The sequence below is a fragment of the Schistocerca americana genome, chromosome 6 (genome assembly GCF_021461395.2).
Source record: "Schistocerca americana isolate TAMUIC-IGC-003095 chromosome 6, iqSchAmer2.1, whole genome shotgun sequence".
Classification (NCBI taxonomy): domain Eukaryota; kingdom Metazoa; phylum Arthropoda; class Insecta; order Orthoptera; family Acrididae; genus Schistocerca; species Schistocerca americana.
In genome coordinates this window covers 597,435,186-597,459,347 of record NC_060124.1, presented here as the reverse complement: position 1 = coordinate 597,459,347, position 24,162 = coordinate 597,435,186, and positions in this window count along the sequence as shown.

Sequence of the window (24,162 nt, the reverse complement as noted above, 5' to 3'; positions counted from 1 at the left end):
CGCAAACTGAAAAATAGCCGTTTACCATGTGTCTTATATTTCGCATATTTTCCCCCTTACTGCGCCATCTGATGGCAAAATTTTGAAACTGGAACTACAATTTTTATAACCCTATGATTCGATAACGTTATTTTCCTTTCTAACACCATTATTACAATGAACACTCGCAATCGAGTTAATCAGATTACGAAAATCAATTTTGAATTGTCATTAGTAGGGTCCTGATTTAAAGGTCTTATCCTTATTCACCCCATTATGATCTGAGCAATTGTCGTGTTGTTATCTGGAGGTCGAGCGGAGAGCGAGATTGAGTGATCCTGCAGAACGCCAAGGCGCAAACGAAACGTCATTAAATTAAAACCATTTCTCGGCGGGAATTGTACAGTCACTCGGTCTTCTTCCCTGTGCTGTGTAGCAGCGAACGTGCCGAGTCCGCGCTGCTTGAAAGCGCGAGAGGTAGCGCGTCAGTGCCAGGCAAGAAGGAACTTGCCGAACACAGGTGCCGTGTTCCCCGTTGTTTGCGCTGCGGCCACGTCGCAGTAGACTGCGTCCCCGCAGCCCGGCGTGGCCGTGGACGTCCGTCAGAGCCTCAGCGTTCTCGACGAGTGGAACCGCACCGAGCCTCGGTCCCAGGAATCTGCTCGTGCCTGTTGTCGGTTGTCGAGGTGGTGTTTAGGCAGGAGACTCAGCCGCAACACACAGCCGGTAAGGCTGTACTTGTACTGTCCTAGTAGCGGTGACACAGGCGCCCAGCCTAAGCTGAACAGCCCGAAGACAGGTAGATTGGTTCTTCATCGACGAAAGACAGGCTCCCCCCCACCATTCCCAGTCAGACACTGTTTGGGTCGGCAGGAATGCAGATCGTACATCAGAAAACCCCTGTGAGGCAGGGCGGCTGTAGATTTGCAGCAATGGGCTTCAAGTTTCTGGAAGCTTGTAGAGACGGTAGTTGAATTCACCAGAGCATCCTGTAAATTGCGGATGAAGTGGAACTATCACCCTCCCCCTCCCCCTCGCGCATACTGGTGACTGAGATGACTGAATATCCTCTCTTTTCGAAGCCTGTAAGCGCTCTCGTTTGCTCTAGTGTTTAACTTCAGGGTTTCAGAGAGTTCCTTTATGTGAACTTTGCATCCCTAAAGGTATTCTTATGACAGTCTGATGAAATGCGCTCGTAGATTGTTTGTACTTTTGGCCTCCAACGTTGACATTCAGTTACAACACCGTTGCGAAGCCGGTAGCAGTTGCGGCCCAGTTAGCCGTCTCTGTCGGTTCTTAACAAAATATTATCCGTGCACTACTTACTATTCCACTGTGCAACATATCTCAAAACGGTTAAATCTTTCTTAGAGGTCTAAAAGGGAGCTAAAATGGACTTACACAGAAAAAGTGGGGCCTAAAAGGACTTGTTGCTACAAAACATGATTTTAAAATAGAATTTCTGATCCAATACTACGGAATAAATTCGGAAAAGAGCTTCTGTAAAGCTTGGAAGGTAGGATACGAGGTACTGGCAGAAGTAAAGCTGTCAGGACGGGACGAGAGTCGTGCTTGGGTAGCTCAGTTGGCAGAGCACTTGCCCGCGAAAGGCAAAGGTCCCGAGTTCGAGTCTCGGTCCGGCACACAGTTTAAATCTGCCAGGAAGTTTCATATGGAGCTGCTGCTTCATGATAACGCACGTCCCCACGTCGAAAATATCGTAATGTACAAGTTAACGCCAACGTAAGTGGGAAACACTTGAACACCCGGCCTATAGTCCTGATCTCATCCCGTTGGATTATCACGCCATCGCTCTCTTAAAATAAGACCTTGACAAATCAGCTACAGCTGTCGGAGGATGTGTATCAGGTAGTTACAGACTTCGTCAACCAGCAGGACTTGCTGCTTTGGCTAACAGTTATCTCCAGCCTGATGCGTCGGAGGGATGATTTCCGGAATGCCCACGGCGATTTTTCCTGATCGGCATACCGATTCTGGACTGTACGGCTTTTAAGCAGAAACTTTCTAATCGTTCTTTATAAAATTAGATGACTGACAGGCATATGTGATTGAACGTAAGTTGACATTTTATATGATTACGATCTCATTTTTTTAGTTGCTGTCATCTCCTTAGTAATCGTTTGTTTAGGTAATCCGTTCTAAAAAGACAATTGCTTCAGTACCAAGCTCCACAGCTCACATTACGCGCTCCACTAGTAAGTAGAGCAAACACAGACTGAACCATTAAAGTCTCCTATGGCAAATCTTAAAGTGGACAGCTTTCATCTAGACTTGTGTGAGGATTTAGTGACATCTAATCTGCCATAGGTCGTTCTAAGGAACACAACATGTTAAGACCTTCCTGCAGTATACCAGGAAAGTCGACACTGCAAAAATTATTTGTAACAGATGTATGAGAAAGCTATTGCTGCTATTAAAACAGGCATTTATGACCACTGCATTTGGCTTTCAGTCGCCCGCACTACAGACGTCTATGGCAGACCTTTCTCAGCCTCCAAAAATGTACTGAGAGACAGCTGAAAACTTTCATATTACACAGCTTAGATGTGTGATTCATTGTGTACTGCAGTTCCAAAATGTTATATGATTGTAGCGTTAGGCCACGGACTGCAGTGGTCATACTCAGGTACGCATAACAAGTCTGTGTTTTTGTGTGAGTGACATATGAGAGGATTTTTTTCCTTAAAACGCGTCCCATTACTATACCACAAAAAGAGAAGATAGTTGTAGCACCGGTAATTATCTCAACTGCTTGTGAATTTTTCCGAGTTTCGACATTTGCCACAAAGAACTAGAATGGCTCTGTCAAAAATATAATGACAGTTTCTATGTTAATATTGGAGTCCTTCACACTTTCATTTGAAGGATTCCAAAAACGCTAAAATCAGTCATACAAAAACCAAATAATGCGGGCTCTAGTCATCACCAACATTCGCTGCTTAGCATCTGTCCCAAGGCAGGCGCACAACAATGAGAAAATCGCGCGACGTGACTCTGCCGTTGCTTAGCAACTGTCTGCTTCGAGAGCTCAAGTCATCCAGGCGTGTGTCGGAGTTCTTCGGGAGGAATACAGTGATTAAAGAGTTTGCTGCCGTTCTTAGCACTTATAAGTTAAATAAGGTTTTGAAAGAAGGTTAACTGTTGAAGAGAAGCAGACTTGTGACGAAAAACAACGGAGGTAAGTGACCAATCCATATTGAGCCATCATAACAAGTCCACGCTGAAACCTAATACTGTAGGCAACAATTTGAAAAGCTGCTACTGCTGAGTGCTGCGTGTCCTAATGAGAGTAAGATACTACGTGAATCCGAGCATCGCCAAAACCACTTCCAAAGTTTATACGCGTATTTCCTTAGTATTTAGGCTTGGGAGTCTCCTGTGAATCGTGCATCACTCTGCTTCGACAGATTTGCTCCGCAAACCGCTTTACGGTGTGTGGCACATAGTGTTTCAGCACTCCTGCCTTCCCTCTTGTATTCGCACGTGGTGCAGGGAAGGTCTCCTGTAAACATCGTAACGACTCCAATTTTTCTGATTTCCCAGTAGTTAGCATTTCGTGATAATATGTTGCCCATCTTTCTTCGACATGTATGCTGTTGGAACTTCTGCAGTACCATCTTCGTGATGTACAACATCTTGTGGCGTCTGTGAATGGAGTATGTATTTTGAGCACACCGTAACGTTATCGCACCTACTCGAGAATCTTTCGACGAAACGTACCGACCTTAGTTGAATCTTCTCAGTCACTTATATTAGTCAAACCAGACAAAGCATCCAGAGTGATCAGCAATTCTTAAAAATCGGTCGAACAAAAATTTGTAAGCCACTTCTCTCGTGAATGAACTACAGTAATACTGGCCTGCAATTATGTGCATGTACCCGACGACCCCTCTTGAATACGGGAATGCCTTGCACTTCTTTTCCAATCGCTTGATGGGAGTAATCAGTATAGAATGTCGCACCGTCTCACGCATCAACAATGTGTTTCCTCTGATGAACGATTTCTGTTGATTTCCTATTTCGTGGTCGCTTGTTTCAAAACTAGCTCTTCGGAATTTATGCGATGATTCAAAGGAGCAATAATTGTTAAGCTTCGTGGCGTAATATTTTGCGACAGTGAAATACAGCAATTCGACCTTTATTGTATTCTACTTTTGGGCCAGTAGGGCTAACGCAACAACTAATTAGAAAACTTTGATCGTTTAAGGGGACTTGCGATGAACTCACACATAATCAGTGGATCTACACTTACGATGATCTCAGCATGAGCCTCGTGAGACTGACAAAACGAGCAGCGGATACTTCTTCGCTAAACCACGTGAAACTAGCGTAGATGCAGTAATCGAGAATGCACGCTGCTAAATTTTAACTCCAGCTCAGGTGTGTGCATGTTCCTACAAGCAGTAAATATACGTTCGAAGGAAACAGGTCTGTTAAACGGTTCATCTGCAACCCTCCGACCCTTCGCCATCTTAGATTAATTCTTCGGGATATATGCTATGCAAAACAGATCATCTTATATCCATTGTCAATCGAATTAAATTTTTTTGAGAATCAAGAGAGATCGATTTCGATCTGTTTTACGTTCGTAGCGTGAATGTAAAACTGCAGTAGTAAAACAAGCATCCCAATTAAATAACGTGTTTTGTCAGTACGTACGAACCTATCTGTCTGATTACCATTAAGTCCTTAATGCTCAGTACACATGAAGGTGGAAGTGAAATAAAATATGTGGTTAGATGCATCTGAAAAGAATTGTAGGAATAAATAATTACAAAACAATCCCAGATACGGAATCATTTTCACTATTGCCTCTCATTATCACAATTTGCTGTTCCACAACATAGAACCATTCATTATGTGGTACGGAATTGAAGTGTTTGGTAGGACAGCGTTCACACTGAATGTCATCAGCTTAGCATTGACATTGCCATTGACGTTTCTCGAAACATTTTATAGAAGTTTACATGTTCAGTAAAGTATGTATTACATAAGTTTTCTTAGGCATTAGAAGGTAAAGACACTGCACCACGCATGTCGCCATGGGATGTGCCTATTAATCTTCCTCTATTACGCAGGATTTTGCATCTAAGTACGAGACATAAGATGACAATTTAGATTTTAACAACTTGTTTGCATGTTCGTGAAACTACAATCTTCAGTATTCTTTTCGGACACAACGATATATCAGTCACAAGAAATGTGTAACATGAATATAATTAGTTAAACGTTCTCAAGTCCGATGCGCATGTTCATCACAAGATGGACGCTACAAAGTCACCGAATTTTCTGGTTCTGTTGCGGCTGCAAATTGGGCTGTGTTGTAACACTGGTAACTGTTTACAGTAAACGCAACTAGCAGTTAAATTGCGAATCTCAAGTGTCTGATCATGATGTATTTGCTGTCGGACTATTTACTGAACTTTATGACTAATGCAATGAAAGAAACTGTTTAGCTTTGTTGGTCGTAGGAATCGTTCCCTACTTAAGAGACAACCCAGAAAGAGGGATGGATGTGGATGCTAACCATGGCCGATTTACTCCACGACGCACTGCTTCACTCTTTACTCTTCATCTCTAAACAAAATAAAGAAAGATTTTAGTAAGCTCCAGGAAGGAAGGAAGATAATGCAAATTTGATTACTAGGATCCAAAAATTTGTCACCTGATTTCTAGAGCTGCGTTGGACCTTCGGCCTATGCTGTGAAGCTCTATATTCACAGACGTGGAGAGTTGGTTTTGACGTCTCGTCGACGTTCCGATTGGGCAAAGGTATACTACACTCCTGGAAATTGAAATAAGAACACTGTGAATTCATTGTCCCAGGAAGGGCAAACTTTATTGACACATTCCTGGGGTCAGATACATCACATGATCACACTGACAGAACCACAGGCACATAGACACAGGCAACAGAGCATGCACAATGTTGGCACTAGTACAGTGTATATCCACCTTTCGCAGCAATGCAGGCTGCTATTCTCCCATGGAGACGATCGTAGAGATGCTGGATGTAGTCCTGTGGAACGGCTTGCCATGCCATTTCCACCTGGCGCCTCAGTTGGACCAGCGTTCGTGCCGGACGTGCAGACCGCGTGAGACGACGCTTCATCCAGTCCCAAACATGCTCAATGGGGGACAGATCCGGAGATCTTGCTGGCCAGGGTAGTTGACTTACACCTTCTAGAGCACGTTGGGTGGCACGGGATACATGCGGACGTGCATTGTCCTGTTGGAACAGCAAGTTCCCTTGCCGGTCTAGGAATGGTAGAACGATGGGTTCGATGACGGTTTGGATGTACCATGCACTATACAGTGTCCCCTTGACGATCACCAGTGGTGTACGGCCAGTGTAGGAGATCGCTCCCCACACCATGATGCCAGGTGTTGGCCCTGTGTGCCTCGGTCGTATGCAGTCCTGATTGTGGCGCTCACCTGCACGGCGCCAAACACGCATACGACCATCATTGGCACCAAGGCAGAAACGACTCTCATCGCTGAAGACGACACGTCTCCATTCGTGCCTCCATTCACGCCTGTCGCGACACCACTGGAGGCGGGCTGCACGATGTTGGGGCATGAGCGGAAGACGGCCTAACAGTGTGCGGGACCGTAGCCCAGCTTCATGGAGACGGTTGCGAATGGTCCTCGCCGATACCCCAGGAGCAACAGTGTCCCTAATTTGCTGGGAAGTGGCGGTGAGGTCCCCTACGGCACTGCGTAGGATCCTACGGTCTTGGCGTGCATCCGTGCGTCGCTGCGGTCCGGTCCCAGATCGACGGGCACGTGCACCTTCCGCCGACCACTGGCGACAACATCGATGTACTGTGGAGACCTCACGCCCCACGTGTTGAGCAATTCGGCGGTACGTCCACCCGGCCTCCCGCATGCCCACTATACGCCCTCGCTCAAAGTCCGTCAACTGCACATACGGTTCACGTCCACGCTGTCGCGGCATGCTACCAGTGTTAAAGACTGCGATGGAGCTCCGTATGCCACGGCAAACTGGCTGACACTGACGGCGGCGGTGCACAAATGCTGCGCAGCTAGCGCCATTCGACGGCCAACACCGCGGTTCCTGGTGTGTCCGCTGTGCCGTGCGTGTGATCATTGCTTGTACAGCCCTCTTGCAGTGTCCGGAGCAAATATGGTGGGTCTGACACACCGGTGTCAATGTGTTCTTTTTTCCATTTCCAGGAGTGTATTAAATGGATCATAAACTTTTCAGGTGAACCAATCCCGCTTCTTAAGTGGCTAAAGAAAATGAATTAAATTTCACGTGAGATCGCTGAATGACGGTGTGAGTTATTTTAGACGTATGAAACTCCAGAGCGTTAACCACTCCGCCAACACTACAACATGGCTACAACTTCACAAGAGAAATCGTTTTGTGTGTTGGAATTTGCGTGAGGTCAGTCCATTGTTCACGTCCAACGTCATTTCGCCGGCGATACAGCAAGAAGCCACCTCTGCACTTGTATATTTATTAGTGATATACAAAAACCTTGAAAGTTGGATGTATACCCACAGGGAAGGGCATTGGTCGGCTACGTACATGCGATGATAACGTCTTGCATATCCGAGACGCTTTCACTTAGAGCCCTCGCAAGTCCACAAGAAGGCAAGGACAGGAATGTAAAGTTCCTCAAACAACGGTGTGGGTGTTCTGAAACGACGTCTGCATATGAAGGGGGAGGGGGCAGGCTACAGAAGACTTCCCGGGGAAGCCACCCCGGTTAGGCTGACAAACAGATTCCAGGTGCTATCTGCGGCTGACAATGTCCCTCAGTCAGATGCAGTCGCTTGCCGTATTTCAAAGGAAACCTCTCGGCCTGCAACATCCGGGCACTCACAAAGGGTTGGATTATTGGTAGCTGGGAGGTCCAATGTCAGGCGCGTTATGGAGACCCTTAAGGATATGGCTGCCAAGGAAGGGAAGAAAGCCCATGTGTATACCCGGTGGGGCCAATCCAGATGTGGAAGGGTCCTTCCGGATGCCATGAAGAGCACAGGGTGGAGCCAACTGCAGGTGGCTAATAGAAAGTACTGATGCTCTAATCGTTATAGGTACTTAAAGTTATGCTTAGACGATATTTTTTGCGAAGAACCTAACAGTGTTCAGAAAGGATAGGCTAAATACAGCTGGCAGTCGCGTGTTTGTTGCTGTTAGAAGCAGTTTATCTTGTACCGAAATGGAAGTAGATAGTTCCTGTGAGTTAGTATGGGTACATGTCATTCTTGACAACCGGAATAAAACAATAACTGGATCGTTTTACTGACCTCCCAGCTGAAATAGTACACTTGCTCAAAGGTTGAAACAAAACTTCAGTCTAATTTCAGACACTTACCCGACTCATACAGTTATAGTTGGTGGTGACTTCAACTTACCCTCGATATGTTGGTGAAAATACGTGTTTAAATCCGAAGGTACCCATGAAACATCATGCGAAATTGTGCTAAACGCATTCTCCGAAAATTATTTCGCGTAATTAGTCGACCAACCTATTAGAATCCTAAATGATTGTAAAAACACTGTCGAACTCTTAGCAGCAAGTTATCCTGAGCCAGTAACGAGCATCAAAACAGATACAGCAATTAGTGAACACAGGGTTGTTGTAGCGAGCCTAAGTACCGTAACTCGAAAAATCCACTAAAAATACTTCTATTCAAAATAACAGATAAAAATTCGCTTCTCTGTTTTCTGAGAGACAATTTCCATTCCTCCTTAATTAACAATGTAAGTGTTGGCCTGATAGAGCTTGAATTCAAACAACTAGTATAGACAGCAATTGAAAGATTTATACCAAACAAATTGAAAAACGGCTACACAAACCAGATCATAACACCGCTGCAGAAATAACGAAAAATCATGCCAAACTTAAACGGACGCAAAACACGCAAGATTGCCGATCTTTTACAAAAGCTCGAAATTTAGTGCGGATATCAACATGAAATGCTTTTATTAGTTACCATAAAGGACCTTTGTCTCGAAACCTGGTAGAAAATCCAAAGAGATTTTGCTCGTATGTTAAATATCTACGGAGAAGCAACAATCAGCGCTTTCTTCAGCGATAGCAAAGGAAATACTATCGATGACAGTACTACCAATGCAGATTTTCTAAACAAAGCCCTCCGAAATTCCTTCAACAAAGGAGACGGATTAAATATTTCATAATTTGAATCAGGAACAGCTGTTAACAAGAATAACTTTGCATTAAATGTCCTCGGAGTAGCGAAGCAACACAGATAATTTAATAAAAGCAAGTTTTCCGGTCCGGAATGTATGCGAATTAAGTTCCTTTGAGAGTACGCTGATGCAATAGCTTCACAATTAACAATATAAACAACAGCTCGCTCGTCGAAAGATTCGTACACACGGACGGGAAAATTTCACAGGTCGCACTAATACTCAAGAAAGGCAATAGGAGTAATCCACTAAATTACAGAACCCTAGCATTAACGTCGATATGCAGTCGGATTTTGGAACATATATTCTGATCAAACTTTTACCTCGAAGATTTAAAAAACATCGTTGTTATCAAACAGAAGTAGCTGTATATTCAAAGATGTGTTGAGTGGTATCTACAAAGGATTTCATATTGATTCCGTTTTTCTAGATTTCCAGAAGACTTTTGACACCGTAATTCACAAGTGCCTTGTAATCAAATAGCGTGCTTACTTGATATGGCGTCACTTTTGCAAGTGGATACGTGATTTACTGTCAGAGAAGTCACAGTTCGTAGTAGACCGAGCGAGATTGCGCAGTTGTTATCACACTGGACTCACATTCGGGAGGACGACAGTTCAAACTCGCGTTCGGCCATCCATATTTAGATTTTCTGTAATTTCTCTCAATCGTTTCAGGCAATTGTCGGGATGTTTCCTTTGAAAGGGCACGGACGATTTCCTTCCCTATCCTTCCCCATATACTGGGCAGAGTTTCACGGACATGATACGGGATTTGGGGTGGCCATGATTAAATCACAAGCGTTTCTCGTTGCGGCGGGACCTTATCACGACATTTCAGTCACCAGTTTGCTCCACCGAGTGCAAAAATATTTTGTTGACGCCGACATACACCGGGAGAAAAGGTCACGTCGATAAAATAAGGAACATTAGAGTTCGCACGGAAAGGTATATGTGTTCGTTTTTTCTGCGTATTGTTCGAGAGTGGAATAACAGAGGATTATTGTAAAGGTGGTTCGATGAACCCTCTGCAAGGGATTTAAGTGTGGTTTGCAGAGTATCCATCAAGATGTAGATGTATACAACGAAAGTTTGAAAGTGAGGGTCCTAATTTAGACCCTCACCCTCAAACGTTCCACGACGTTATCTTTACAGCTGCAGGACAGCTCAGAAATCATAAGACGCTGGAGCACCTATCTTTAACGACTTCATAGGTCCTGGTTTTCTTATCTGGTAAGCGCTTTCAGATGCTCTGACACTGTTCTAAGGAGTTCCAGCCTCGGCTTTTAGAGACTGTGGCTGCCACATCCTGCAGTATGAGCATACTGAATGAGGGCCCTTGCATTCTGAATATCTCTTCTTGTTCGACAGTACCAGGCCTTTAGGATGTGGGTACTTCTCCATCTATTTCATAATTAGAACGCTGAATAAGTTTTGACAAGGGAAGGTGAAAAAGCTCTGTTCTCTCTGTTTCCGGCCTAGACACCGAGAAGAGCACGTGGTTCCAGTGTTTGCTAAATTTAAACATAACGTCAGTTCTAGACGAATCAACAGAATTAACCATCGAGCGAGCTTGGCATTGGTCAGGGAGAGAGTACGTGACATGTGTGACCGATTTGATGTGACATCCAGAGTGTTGCTGTCTCTACACTATTTTATACCAAACCTTCTAACCAGACAAGTCTTGGACCGATTTGATGGCATCTTTTGGTCACTAGCGGAGTACACAAGGAAGAAATCAACGTTCTGTCAACCAGCCAAGTTTGAACGTCTTAATGACAAGGCGCAGCCGAACGAGGACGCTCGCACGGTCGTCAACCTGAGTGAGAAGGGATTCGACGCAACTACATTGAAAGTGCTCAGCAAGGGTCTTAAGTTCTCAGTTTCCCCCATAAATGTCCCTCCGGCGGCCTTCGTTAGTGCAATGGAGCAGGTGGCCCTGAAATTTACTGCCAATGATGCTGAAGAAGTGCGAGGGGAGATTCGCAGGGCGCTCGCGAAACATCTCTGGAGATGGGATGTTTTCCCTTAAACACCTCAATGAAGATGATAGCGTTGTGGTGCTACCAGCAGATGAAGGGGAATGCTACCGCCGTCCTACAGAAGGCAGATTATGACAGTGAGGTGCGACAACTTCTGGACGACCTGGTATAAAGACCAGAGGACAGCGACTTCACAAGACAAGGTGGATAAGGAGATCTGGGCTCTTCTAAAGGACATCGGCCTTCCAGAAAAGATCGTTAAGCAGCTAAGAGCAAAAGCACCAGTGACGCAAAGACCTTATGGTCTGCCTAAGGTGCAAAAAGCATGCGTTCCTCTACGTCCAGTAGTCAGCAACACGGGCGCAGCCATCTACCTCACTGCTCAACACCTTCAGAAGATTTCTCTCGCCATATGTGGGAAAGTGTGCCCGTCACATTCGTAACTCAGAGGATTTCCTATAACGCCTGAGGCAGTTACAGGTCAAGGTAGCTGACATCACGGTCAGTTTCGACACGGTGCCCCTGTTCAACCGCGTAGCACTGAATGATTCACTTGATCTGATAGGGAAAAGTTCGACGGTTCTCTGGTAGACTTATTGAGGAACATATTTACCTCGACGTACCTCATATATGGGGATCAATTCTATGTGCAAATGAAAGGGGTGGTAATGGGTAGCCTTCTCTCACCGATGATGGCCGACCTCCTCATGAAGAGATTTGAAGAGGAGGCACTTACATCGGCCCCAGATCAACTGCAATGCTTTTTTTAGGTACGTGGAAGACGCCTTTGTTACATGGCATCACGGAGGGGAAAAATCTCCACGTTTTTTAGGACCTCCTAAACTCACGCCATCCTAACATTAATGTTATCATAGAACTGTAAATGGATGTGCCATCCAATTCCTAGGTGTACTAGTCAAGAGGAAGGCAGATGGTATCTTCAGTCACAGTGTGTAGGCCTACCCCAAACACACTCCGACTTGTAACTGCACGCCAGCAGTTGCCACTATCCGACATAGAAAAATAGTTTACTCAGAACTGGTTGAACAAACACGAATAATTTGGCGACGGAGATAGAACACTTGTAATCTGTGTTCTACAAAAACGGATACTCTTCTAGATATGTTCAAAACGCACTGCGGTCTGTTTACCCATCAAAGGTTCGTTAAGAGGTAAAAGATGAAATGAAGAAAGTTGGATATTTGCCATATGTCGGGCCGATATCTGCAAAAATCAGTAGAATTCTCCTCGAACATAACATCAAGAGCGTGTTCCATCCACCCAACAAGCTTAAGGCTCTGCCAGGGAGTGTGAAGGTTTACCTGGGTCTGCGGAAACCGGGCTTTTACCACATAGATTTTGAATGTGGGATGGAATATATCGGCCAGACGACTAATACCGTTGCCATAGGTGCAAAGAATATCAATGGCACGCCATACTGACACAGGCAACCAAGACAGTGATTATCGTGCACTGTTTAAAATTAAATCATTCTGTGAACTATAACGATGACAAGATTCTAACACATACATCTACATCTACATCTACATCCATACTCCGCAAGCCACCTGACCGTGTGTGGCGGAGGGTACCCTGAGTACCTCTATCGGTTCTCCCTTCTATTCCAGTCTCGTATTGTTCGTGGAAAGAAGGATTGTCGGTATGCCTCTGTGTGGGCTCTAATCTCTCTGATTTTATCCTCATGGTCTCTTCGCGAGATTTACGTAGGAGGGAACAATATACTGCTTGATTCCTCGGTGAAGGTATGTTCTCGAAACTTCACCAAAAGCCCGTAGCGAGCTACTGAGCGTCTCTCCAGCAGAGTCTTCCACTGGAGTTTATGTATCATCTCCGTAACGCTTTCGCGAGGAGGGAAAAAATCGTAGAGGGAGACCAAGAGATGAATACACTAAGCAGATTCAGAAGGATGTAGGTTGCAGTAGGTACTGGGAGATGAAGAAGCTTGCACAGGATAGAGTAGCATGGAGAGCTGCATCAAACCAGTCTTAGGACTGAAGACCACAACAACAACAACAACCGGAATGGATTTCTAAGTTGGTCTATGGATTTATCTGTTTGAACATAACTGTAGATACTGTGCACTGAGCCTAATGCTTTCACTAGCAGAGGGCAGACACTCCTCATTTCCAATGCAGACCTTGTGTGTGGAAGACACCCTCATTTGTCGCAGGAGCGTGAGTAATCTGTATTGGGCTGCTGCCCTACTTGGCTATTAAAATATCTCTCCAAGTACTGACGTCGTCATGCAGCAGGGCTTCGACAACTTCTCCTAGTAAGACATTCTTGTAAGTTGATCGCAGTTCTCCAAGGCCCACAAGCCTGCACCCGAATTCTACAAACAAACTGATGAAGTGCATCTTTCGCAACGGTATGGTACAACGATCATCCTAATCGATGATGCAGCGGACGAAGACAGAGTTACAGTGGTCAAACCGTCAAGTTCCAGCTGCAGGTCTCATTGCGTTAATGCTGCTTCTTTTCGTGGTTACATAGTGGGCTGATGACAACTGTAGAAAATTTCTTAGTCAAACTGTTAGGTCGTTGGCAGTCATACAGTCATTGAAGGTGTAAATGGCTCTGCCTGACATTAGGCATAGAGATTTGGTCTTTAAGTGAAGAAGAAAAGCGATAAGTCATTTGCATACTGGAGAGATTTAACCTCTGGTGTTCTTCATATCTCGTGTGTATATTAAAAACAGACTAGTGCGCTGATCTGAGCGTTTAGGGAGTCCTCTTGAGTTTGTATCAGTATTTTTTTTTATTCTTACACACTTGGTACCGCGCTTTGGAAAGATATGAACACAAAACAAAATATGTCTTTCAAGAGCTCTTTTAGTAAACGCCGACAAGCCGACAACGGGATAGGTATGTAGGAAGTTGGACTCCCAGGCACCGATTTAGATTAGGGAACTGGAACCATTATTTGAACTGTTCAGGGAGGTAGCAGACTCTAATTCAGATGTCGAGGTTCGTAGAAAAGTCGTAAAGGGACGATTTGTCACGAGAGAGAGCACGAGACAGTGTGTATAATACATTCCAAGGACTGAATTCGTAGAGGACTTCCGTATATAATTTATCTCTTTTCATCTGAGACGGGGGTCTTAGGAAATGATCATATGCGATGACTGCTGGGGAGAATTTATCCAGTTAAGAGGTTTTCACAATTTTTAAAACATGTTAGTTCGAGCATTTACATCCCAGTTTCACGGGTAATCTTCCACAGATGAGAAGATTTTACCCTTCTTACGTTGTGGACGACGTTCGGCAGCCACTGGTGAGTATTCCGTATTCCACCGTACCACGGAGTTCTTAACATGTAAGTAAGTTAAATGTCGCTTTTGATACTAGAATTCTTTAGCATTTAATACTCTAAAGAATGCGTAGTAAGATACTTACACTCAGCCGGTCTCTGGTAAACTTACTTCAGCAACTGTATTATTACTTTTTGAAAGAGTGCCAGTTTTTGTTATTTATGCTCCAATGACATTTAGGAAAGAATTCCACGTCTCTTAGTGTCGCTTCCATCGTCTAAATAACAGGAAAAGTTACCTTATCCTTTTTTGATGCAATATCGACCGAGTACAAATATTCACTTTTGGTGGCAAGAAATACGTGAGCAACTATTGTGGCGAGAGACTCCAGGGTAGGAGAGCCGTCGTTCAGGACTGTGTGGTGGCTGTCTTCCATTACATTAGGTGAGCTCTGTCCTGGGTCTCTTGTACACTAAATTCCCTAAATAGAGGTGTGAGCGCTGGAATTCCCGCAGAGCACCAGCGGTTGCTCAAGTTGGAGCAACACTACTTTCCACTCTTACTTCACGTATGTCAGTTCTCGGGTTTTAAAAACTGGCTAACGGGGTAGATAATACAGAACATAATTTAATTCGTGCTACCGATATCTGCAGTCCTGCGGTAGGGGAGCTAATGTGTATATCCGAGAAAGTAATTCCTGCCGCAGCAGGACAGCGGCACCCCCTTTAAGTCGAGCCTGCCTGACCTAATAACAAAGTACCTTCTACAGGTGATATGCCTATTTAGTTTGGATCACGTTTCGGAAATCGAAGCAGCACACACCTTTTTAGATGGATTTCTTGTAGCAGGCTGTCTCTGTTGTCTACGGCTGACCGAATATGCCACTGAAGGACCATGAAAATTATGATTGGAAATAATGCTTAGAGTTAAAATTCTTACGCCTCTCGTGTCTAACTCTGCTCGGATAAGGAAATATACCTCACTTGTTAATATGATACTCCAGATATTATCTCGGAGTTAACAGCAGCTGCCATTCGTCTTGGACGTCCTGAACACTGACACTGCGTTACGGCTTGGTAATATGGAATTCCAGTTCGCCTGGGATAAATGAAGCAGGAGGATACTGAGTGAGCCTCCACTGTATCTCATAGCTCCTCACTTCATGTAACGTAAAACTAATTCGAAATCATATGCATACCCGCACTGTTCGATATTGCACTTCACCACAGTCCCACTGAACGTGAAGCATTGATCGGAGTATACAATTCATTTTTTCTCAACGTTTGGAATAAATACGTCTATTAACGCAGATTTTACAGTTTCAAGAGATTATTCCAACAAACTGAGGCAAGGGTCATATCCTTGTCAGAGCCAGTCCACAAAAAAAACCTCACCTTCCTGATTGCTGTGTAGTCCACGTTTGAGGCGGCGTCATCGTTGTCTTAATGTATAGGCACTGGTTTACGCTTTTTAGTGATCTTGTTTTGGCTTCTCAGGTGCTACGCAGCATATTGTGCTGTTCGTGTCTTCCGTGCAGGAAGAAAACGAAGGAAGCGACACCTTATGTGGAGCGCTACACAAGTAGAAAAGAGTGGAAGAAAGACCTTGATGCTGGAATAATGGATCTGAACATGGTAAGCAACTCCGAGACGTATCAAAAACGGGACAGCGATGTTAAAGCATTGCTGAAATTAGTAACAATGCTTACTCCAGTAGCAAAATCATCAGACTCTCTGCTTTTTCATATTCCTTCTTTCAGTAATATTGTCATGACTGTGAACCTATTATACCCATCACAGGTTATGGTCCGCTTATTTTATTGTATTCTTTACATAAACCCACACTTGTCCACTCCATATGCCTTTTGGCAAGAATGGAGTCATACTAACTCATCAGAATTTCTGGTCACTCAGTGCCACGTAAATCTATTATAATCTTTTCGTTCTATTTCCACCCGTTTATCTACTTTCATTGCTATCTTAAAATTAACTTTTAAAGAACAACATATTTTACCTGTGCGAATTATGATTTGATTATTTTAGTGCGATATTAGTTTAGTTTTGAGAGCCAGTTGCCGTTTCTTACGTATTTATTTGCTGAGTACACGGGGGCACCGGGGTATTTATTTCTCCCAATTTACTATTAGAAAGGAAGAAATACACTCGTTTTCTGTCTCCTCTCTTTCATCTGCTAACTCCCACACTCTCCCTCTCCAATTGACCACTACGTCACCATCTCCCTCATGCACACTTCCCAAACGCCACTTCCCTCTGTCTGTCTACTTCTACCACTTCTCTCTGCCCATCTGCTCTTTCCACCTCTCTCTGGCCATCTACTGACCCGGTCTTGCTCCGTTCACTTCCTCCTCCCACACTATGTTCATGTACTACTCCCCCTTTCTCTCTGTTCATCTTTTTCTCACAATATCTCCTGTCCAGTGCGCCTGTCTCTCTTCTCTCACTTCCATCTCTTCTTCCTCTCACTCTGTCGGTCTCCTCTGCCATGTCTCGATGGCCACCTCTTCCTTTCCCTCTCCGACTGTCTCCTCGTCGCTCCTCTCTCTTACACCGCCTGGGACACATTCTGACACACACAGAAAAACAGCCATAACACGCGAATAACCGTACTCCATGCTTTCAGTATATGATCTGCGAAAGAGACCACTCAGTGTCTTGCAAATTTCTCTCGTTGACAACTCCAGGAAATGAAGAAAGGAAATTAGTTTGCCGTTTCTAAATTTTCGCTGTTCGCACAGCATCAAGTTTTAATTTATTACTTCTGTACTACTGTGTACGAGACACCTCTTTGCACGCTGTAGTCACAATACCACAGAGTCTACCATCGTTGTACCACATATAATTGAGGGGGCGTGATATCAAAGACTAAGAAGCGTGGAACACTGACACATCATGCATGACTTGTTAATCTATTGGTTCTTTACTATCAACTGCCAACACATGTCACAGACGTATCCACAAATCCCGTAGAGTGTACTTAGAAAATTATTTATTTGTACGTCATACATAATTCAGGAGATTTGACGTCATAAATAGTGAGCTGTGTGGAAATGAAAATGCAGGACGAACTTCGTTAGAGGTACAGGTAAAATATATCTACAAATACACATTAAATACAGAGTCCGCAAGAAAAATTTATACACACTTTAAGGAACGAAAAGTGTTACTTATGTGTTATTTCACATTTAATAGTTATCACACATGTTTTACAACCCACAGTTTCGCACATTGTTACTTTAATCGTTCAAAATGTTACCGTTGGCGACTATACACGTAACAGAACGACGAACGGTCGCCGCAACTACATCAGTCAATGTTACAGTGGAGATCGCTGCACATGTCGCTGTAATGTCCTGGCGAAGTTCCTCCAGCGTGCGTGGCTTACGTCGATAGGCGTTATCTTTCACAGTTCCCCACAAGTAAAAGTCCATAGGTGTTAGACCTGGCGACAGTGTAGGGAACTCAAAAAAATGGTTCAAATGGCTCTGAGCACTATGGGACTTAACATCTGAGGTCATCAGTCCCCTATAACTTAGAACAAGTTAAACCTAACTAACCTAACATCACACACATCCATGCCCGAGGCAGGATTCGAACCTGCGACCGTAGCGGTCGCGCGGTTCCAAACTGAAGCGCCTAGAACCGATCGTCCACAACGGCCGGTAGGGAACTCAATGGACCCTCTTCGTGTAATCCAATGCCCCGGAAAATTATCATCCAGGAAAGCTCGTGTGGGTAGGTGGTAGTGTGGTGGCGCCCCGTCCTGTTGGTAGAAGACCTCTTCATCAGCTCCATAAAGAGCACATATAAATACATTCACATATACCACGTAATTACGTTCACATATATTCATATTACATATCGCACGTCCATGGCGTGCTAACGTCTTAGTCTCTTATTTCTCCTTACATTTGTTAAGCGGTATTAACAGGGGGAAAATGTTAAATTTCTTAAATTGTCCTTTCACTCTATTTTAAAAATTGTTTTTCTCACTGGCTTTTGTTTCACTAGCCATTCTGAGAAGCTGTTCTTTCGGCACACGCTATTTCATTGTTCGCTGCACTTATGGCCAGCAGTAGCTCATTGTATACTGTATACTGTCTCCCTAAATAAAGAGACTTGTTTCCGACAGTATACAGTAGGGGGGCATTTGTGATAAACCTTTTGCATTTATTTTATGTTTTCGTCTTCTTTAAAGGCAAAGAGAAAAGATGAAGCGGTAGCCCATCATAGAACCTATGCCTACCGTCAGGTATTTTTGATTTTCAGCACTGTGCTTGTCATTCATGCAAAAAAATTAATCTCATTCTAGAATGGTTTCCGTCGCGGTGCGCAGTGTGTCTTTGGGCATCTTACAGGGGACACTGAACTCCACCTTGCTTTTTCCCTACTTGACCCCTACGATCAGCTGTTCGCCGCTGCGTATATAACTGTTGAAGTACGCTCTGCTTCAAGCGCGGCTGCACGCCTCGGTACACTTCATCGCTCATGCCTCTCGCTTAAAGCTAGCGTGCTGTGAATTCTTTTCCATCGCTCTTATTTTAATTTTTTTTTCGTGTGATGTAGAGTTGACTACGTCATATAATGGTTTTCACTCGTTCACTATTATGTACATTTGTTTTAGTTCTTACTGGATATTCCGTGTTTCCTTAAGGAACATTAAAAGGTTTCCTTTGCTGCTATAGATATTTAAGTCTTAAGAAAGTACAATACCATAATACGAGGAAAATTTCTTTTCACTAGGCTGCATCTCACTCTCTGCATGTTAGATAGTAGAAGAAAGGCACCGGAAATATAAATATTGTACCCCCCTAGCTGGAGAGGAACCGAGTGGCAGTCGGTTTATTTGTCAAAGAGCGACAAACCTCCTACCTTCTTTCGTTTTATTGATGCAACGGATAAGGAAAGAATGAAACTTGAATTTTCATTTAATAAATTTTCGCAAATCTTTATGTGGATACATGCCTTTTATTTCACAGTTTGTTATATTTTCTATCAATTAGCATCCTGGATGTGGCTTGTCAACAATGATATACGGACCAATATATAACAATTGCCATTTTTTATTCAGTGTCTTTAATTTCGATGATTTCGGATGCATTCTTAGTAGTACCTCCTGTCCAATCTGGAATTCTGTTAAATTTTGCAATTTCCTGTCGTAAATTCCTTTTCTTATTCGAGCTTGCTCTTCCAATGTTATTAGCGATCGCCGTACTTTCTCATCTAAGGCTCCGTCTTTGTGCCGTAATTTAGGTATCGGTTTTGCCCATTCATCTAGCTCCACCTTTTCAAACATAAGTTCGGCCGGTGTGTGCCCTGTTGATATGTGTGGGTATTCTATCCATTTCCTTTGGTTCTGTGGTATATATGTGCGGATACACCTACTAAATTCACGGGAGCACCGTTCGACGGGACTTGCTTCCGGGTGAACTTGAATACTAAAATATGACGTATGTTTTGTGATTTTAAAAATGATTTCCATTGGTCACATGTAAAATATGAGGCGTTTTCAGTTAGGACTGCTTGAGGTTTCCCAATGCGTGGTATGTAGTCTTCCAGAATTCGCCTTATAATTGGCCCTGACCTAATTGTTTTGGCTGCGTACAGCTGGAGATACTTATTAAAAACATCATACTGGACTACGATGTATTTAACCCCGCCGCGGGCTTGGGGATGAGGTCCTGCCGCGTCAATAGATACAAGATCCCTTGGGTGCTTTGGTATTATTGGGTGTAGTACATTAAGACATGTCCTATTCTGATGCTTGACCTTTTGACACACCGCACTGCGTCTGATTACTTGCTCTACACGTCGCCCCATATTAGGGAAATAACAATACGTAGAAATTTTGGCGGCACACTTTAGCACTCCATAGTGTCCCCATGTGCGGTGCGTGTGTTGAATTAAGTTGTCCACATATTCCTGAGGTACGCACAGACACCACTTATCCATTCGTCGATCTCTTCTATGAAAGAGGATGCCATTGTGTATAATATAATACTGCTCTAAACGTTCGTGTGTTCTAGCTTGCAATTTTTTTTTATTTTTTTTTTTTTTACCTTGCTCCATCGCGGGTCTTCTTCCTGTAACCGTTGCACTTTTTGCACATTTTAATATAATATGGTTTAAAAGTTCCATCATTTATTAAAAGCACGTTGAAGGCTGGTGTTTGTTCCCCTAACTCGTGGAAATCGGTAAGACCCTGAGGTAACCGTGATAGTGCATCTGCCAAAACATTCTGTTCCCCTTTTATGTACACTATCTCAAAATCAAACTCTTGGACATGCATGCACCACCTCGCTATTCTCTTATGCAACAACTTGCACGTAAGAAGAAAGGACAGGGCTTGACGATCACAGTAAACTTTGGTATGTTTTCCCCAAAGGTAATATTGAAATTTACGAAACCCCCAAACTACTGCTAACGCTTGTAGCTCAGTTACGGAATAAGATCTTTCACATTCTGTGAGGGTTCTACTGGCAAAACTGATTACATTGACTTCTTCCTTACCATCCTTTGTTAATATTTGAAACAGGCACGCACCGAGCCCCTGATAACTAGCATCGGTGCTGAAACAAAAATCCAATTCCATATTCGGGTGTTTCAGGATAGCACCGTTAATCAGCACTTGCTTAATCTGCTCAAAATCATTTTCACATTCTTTAGTCCACAAGCAACTGTGGTTTTTACGCAGTAAGTTTAATAGTGAACTACTGTTCAACAATTGTTATGGCAGAAACTTCCTGAAAAACGAGGCCATTCCTAGAAAATCCTTTAATTGTTTCTTCATATATGGTGTTGGGAAATTCTGTATCGCATCTAGTTTACTGGGTCAGGTAGAATTCCTACTGGTGAAATAATATGCCCTAAGAATTTTATTTTTTCCTTTCCGAGTTCAGACTTTTTAAAGTTAACTGTGACATTGTATTTATCAAAATTTTGAAGAACCTTTTCCAAAATACTTACATGTTCATCCCATGTTTGAGTTGCAATTAATAGATCATCATCGTAGAGTGTAACCTGGCTAAGCAGCTCCGGTCCAAGTACCCTGTCTAATGCTTGAATAAATACACCAGCGCTCACGTTTAATCCGAAAGGTAGCAGCCTAAATTGCGGGTACACTTCCATTTTATACTCATATCCCTTAATAACACTAGGTTGTTTACGAAAAATGTTATGATATTTGAAGGGTAATTTTGTCATTTCACTTCACTGTTCATTGCTAAGACAAATGGATTTACTTATTTTACTGTCTACTATTTGCTCATAGAGGATCTCCCTACCAGCGTCATCAAGTTCCATCTCCTTTGGCATTAAGACCTGAGGGTAGATAAGTTTAACATTAATGTCGGGTATCGGCCTACTCTGATTTGTCATTGTAGTTCTTATTAAGTTCACAGTCAGTGTGCGCTCCCCTACATGAAACTGACATTCCCCGCTGCCGATATCTATTTTTATCCCATATCTTCTGAACACCTCCATACCAAGTATACAGTTCACTATAAGTTTGTCTACCAACAAGAAAGTACACTGCAAATTTACACCACATATATTTATGGGTATGCTGGCCTGTAATTTTATAACTTTATATTTACTTCCCATCGCCGTTACGATCTGACAGTTCTGTACAGGTAGTGTGGGTACATTTACTTCCCTCGCTATCTCTTTGAACAAGCTAGTAGACATCAGGTTTGTCGACGCGCCACTATCCAATACAACTAGTACATCTATGTTTCCCACCTTTACCTTTATTGTTGCTTGAATAATTTCACTTACCTGGCATGTCGTTTCTTTCTCTTCAGTAAACAAGTCTTCTTTCATTACTGTGTCCTTATCATACCTTAAAAATAGATTCTGGATATGCTGTATGTGTAGGTTTGTTTCGGTGTCTACTTCCTCTTTTCCGTTCCTGTTCGTGTTAGTGTTTAAGTCGCTCATATTTAGTACTGAGGCACACTGACAGTTCATTACCTTCTTCCTCTAGTCACGCTCGATTATTATTTGCTGGGGGCGGTAAAGGTATTGTTTCATTTTCTGCCGTCACGTCTACTATGTGTAACGTATGTTCGCGTGCTCGCCAGTTCGTGTCCCGGTTGTTTCGATTTGACTGTGCGGGCTGCCTCTTCTCTCTCGGATCCTTATGTTGCATATTCCGATCCTGGTAATTTGCATTTCCTTGTCGCCTATTGTCAAAGTTTTCCCTCAAATTTCTAATGTCTTTTGCCATTGCCGTACCTATGGGGCTGATATTTAGTTTCGTATCCTCTGTCACCCTGTGGCTGATGGGTAGACCGATTGCAAGGATTTCCGTTGTGGCGCGGCGTTGCATACGGATGCCATTCATTCATACACACAAGACCATTATAATTTCCAAAGCCATTGCCGTTACCGTAGTTGTTCTTCCCGTTTGGGTTGCGTTCATTATCGTTACGATAACTAGGCGTGGCTTGCTCATCCTCATGAATCAGATCTATTGAGTCGAGCACTGAAAGAAAAAACTCGAGATCGTTTTCGGTAACGATTACTAATTTTTCCCTAACATTTGCAGGTAACTTGTTCTTCAAGAGTTTCTGTACATCGACATGAGAGATTGGATTATTCCAGTAACGGGTCTCGTTTAGGTATTTTTCAAAATAGCTTCTTAGCCCCCCGAATTTTAAATGATATGGTACTGGGTTAAATAACTCTCGTCTTAACCTCTCCTGGATAGCTGTTGACCAATATTTATCTAAAAATGCATTCTCAAACTGATCATATGTCTCGCAAAGTTCTGACATCTCCGTAGCCCACAAAAGGGCATCATCCTCGGTGTGTCCTACTACATATCTGATCTTTTGAGTTTCTGTCCAAGTCCTGGGCAGTACATTTCTAAAGAATCGGACAAACACTACCGGGTGCGTTCACTTTTTCTCATTTGAGAATACGGGAAACTGTCGATGTTTTATTAAGCTCTCATCCATTAACAACGCTGTCAAGCACGGCGGAACAGCATTTCCCTGCGGTGATGGTATATTTGTTTCACCAAAGTTTTGCCCGTTGCTCGCGTCGTGCGTCGACATGCGGTCGCGCGGCGTGAGTTGGGCATTGTTGTCCGCGCCACTGATTTCTCCCAGCGGCGGATGGATGTTTATCGCTCCGCTTGCCGCCCCCGGCGACGATATTACCGTTCTTTGTTTGCTAACTATTTTGTCTCTTAACCTTTGTTCTAACTTCTTCCTTGTCCCCCGTTACTTAATTACCGCTTCCACATAAGTACGCTGTTCACGTACGCATTTTTCTGCGAACGTTGTATTTTCGTCCTTTGCATTGCTCTTTACCTGTTCATAAAGCTGCACAATGTCTGAGTCGATTCTGTTGTGTTCTAACTTGAGTGATCCTATCTCCAATGTGATTTTTTCTACATTTTCTGCCAAGTCGTCACAGAAAGAATGTAGCTTCGCTGCTTCTGATTGATTGTACATTGTCTAAGTTGACATGCGTATTATTTTGCATTGCCTGTAAATTTTCTTGGGTTTCTCTAATTCCGGATAGCTCCTGTCGATATGTGTGTGTTATTGTTTCAAATTTTTCTCCCATTATCCCGTTTAATTTCTCACCCATATCGTGAACCGAAATCTGTACTTGTTCATTAATTTTTCTATCCAACTACGTGGAGATTTGCGAAATCTGCTGTGTGAACTTCGTATCCAGACTATTGTGTTCTGT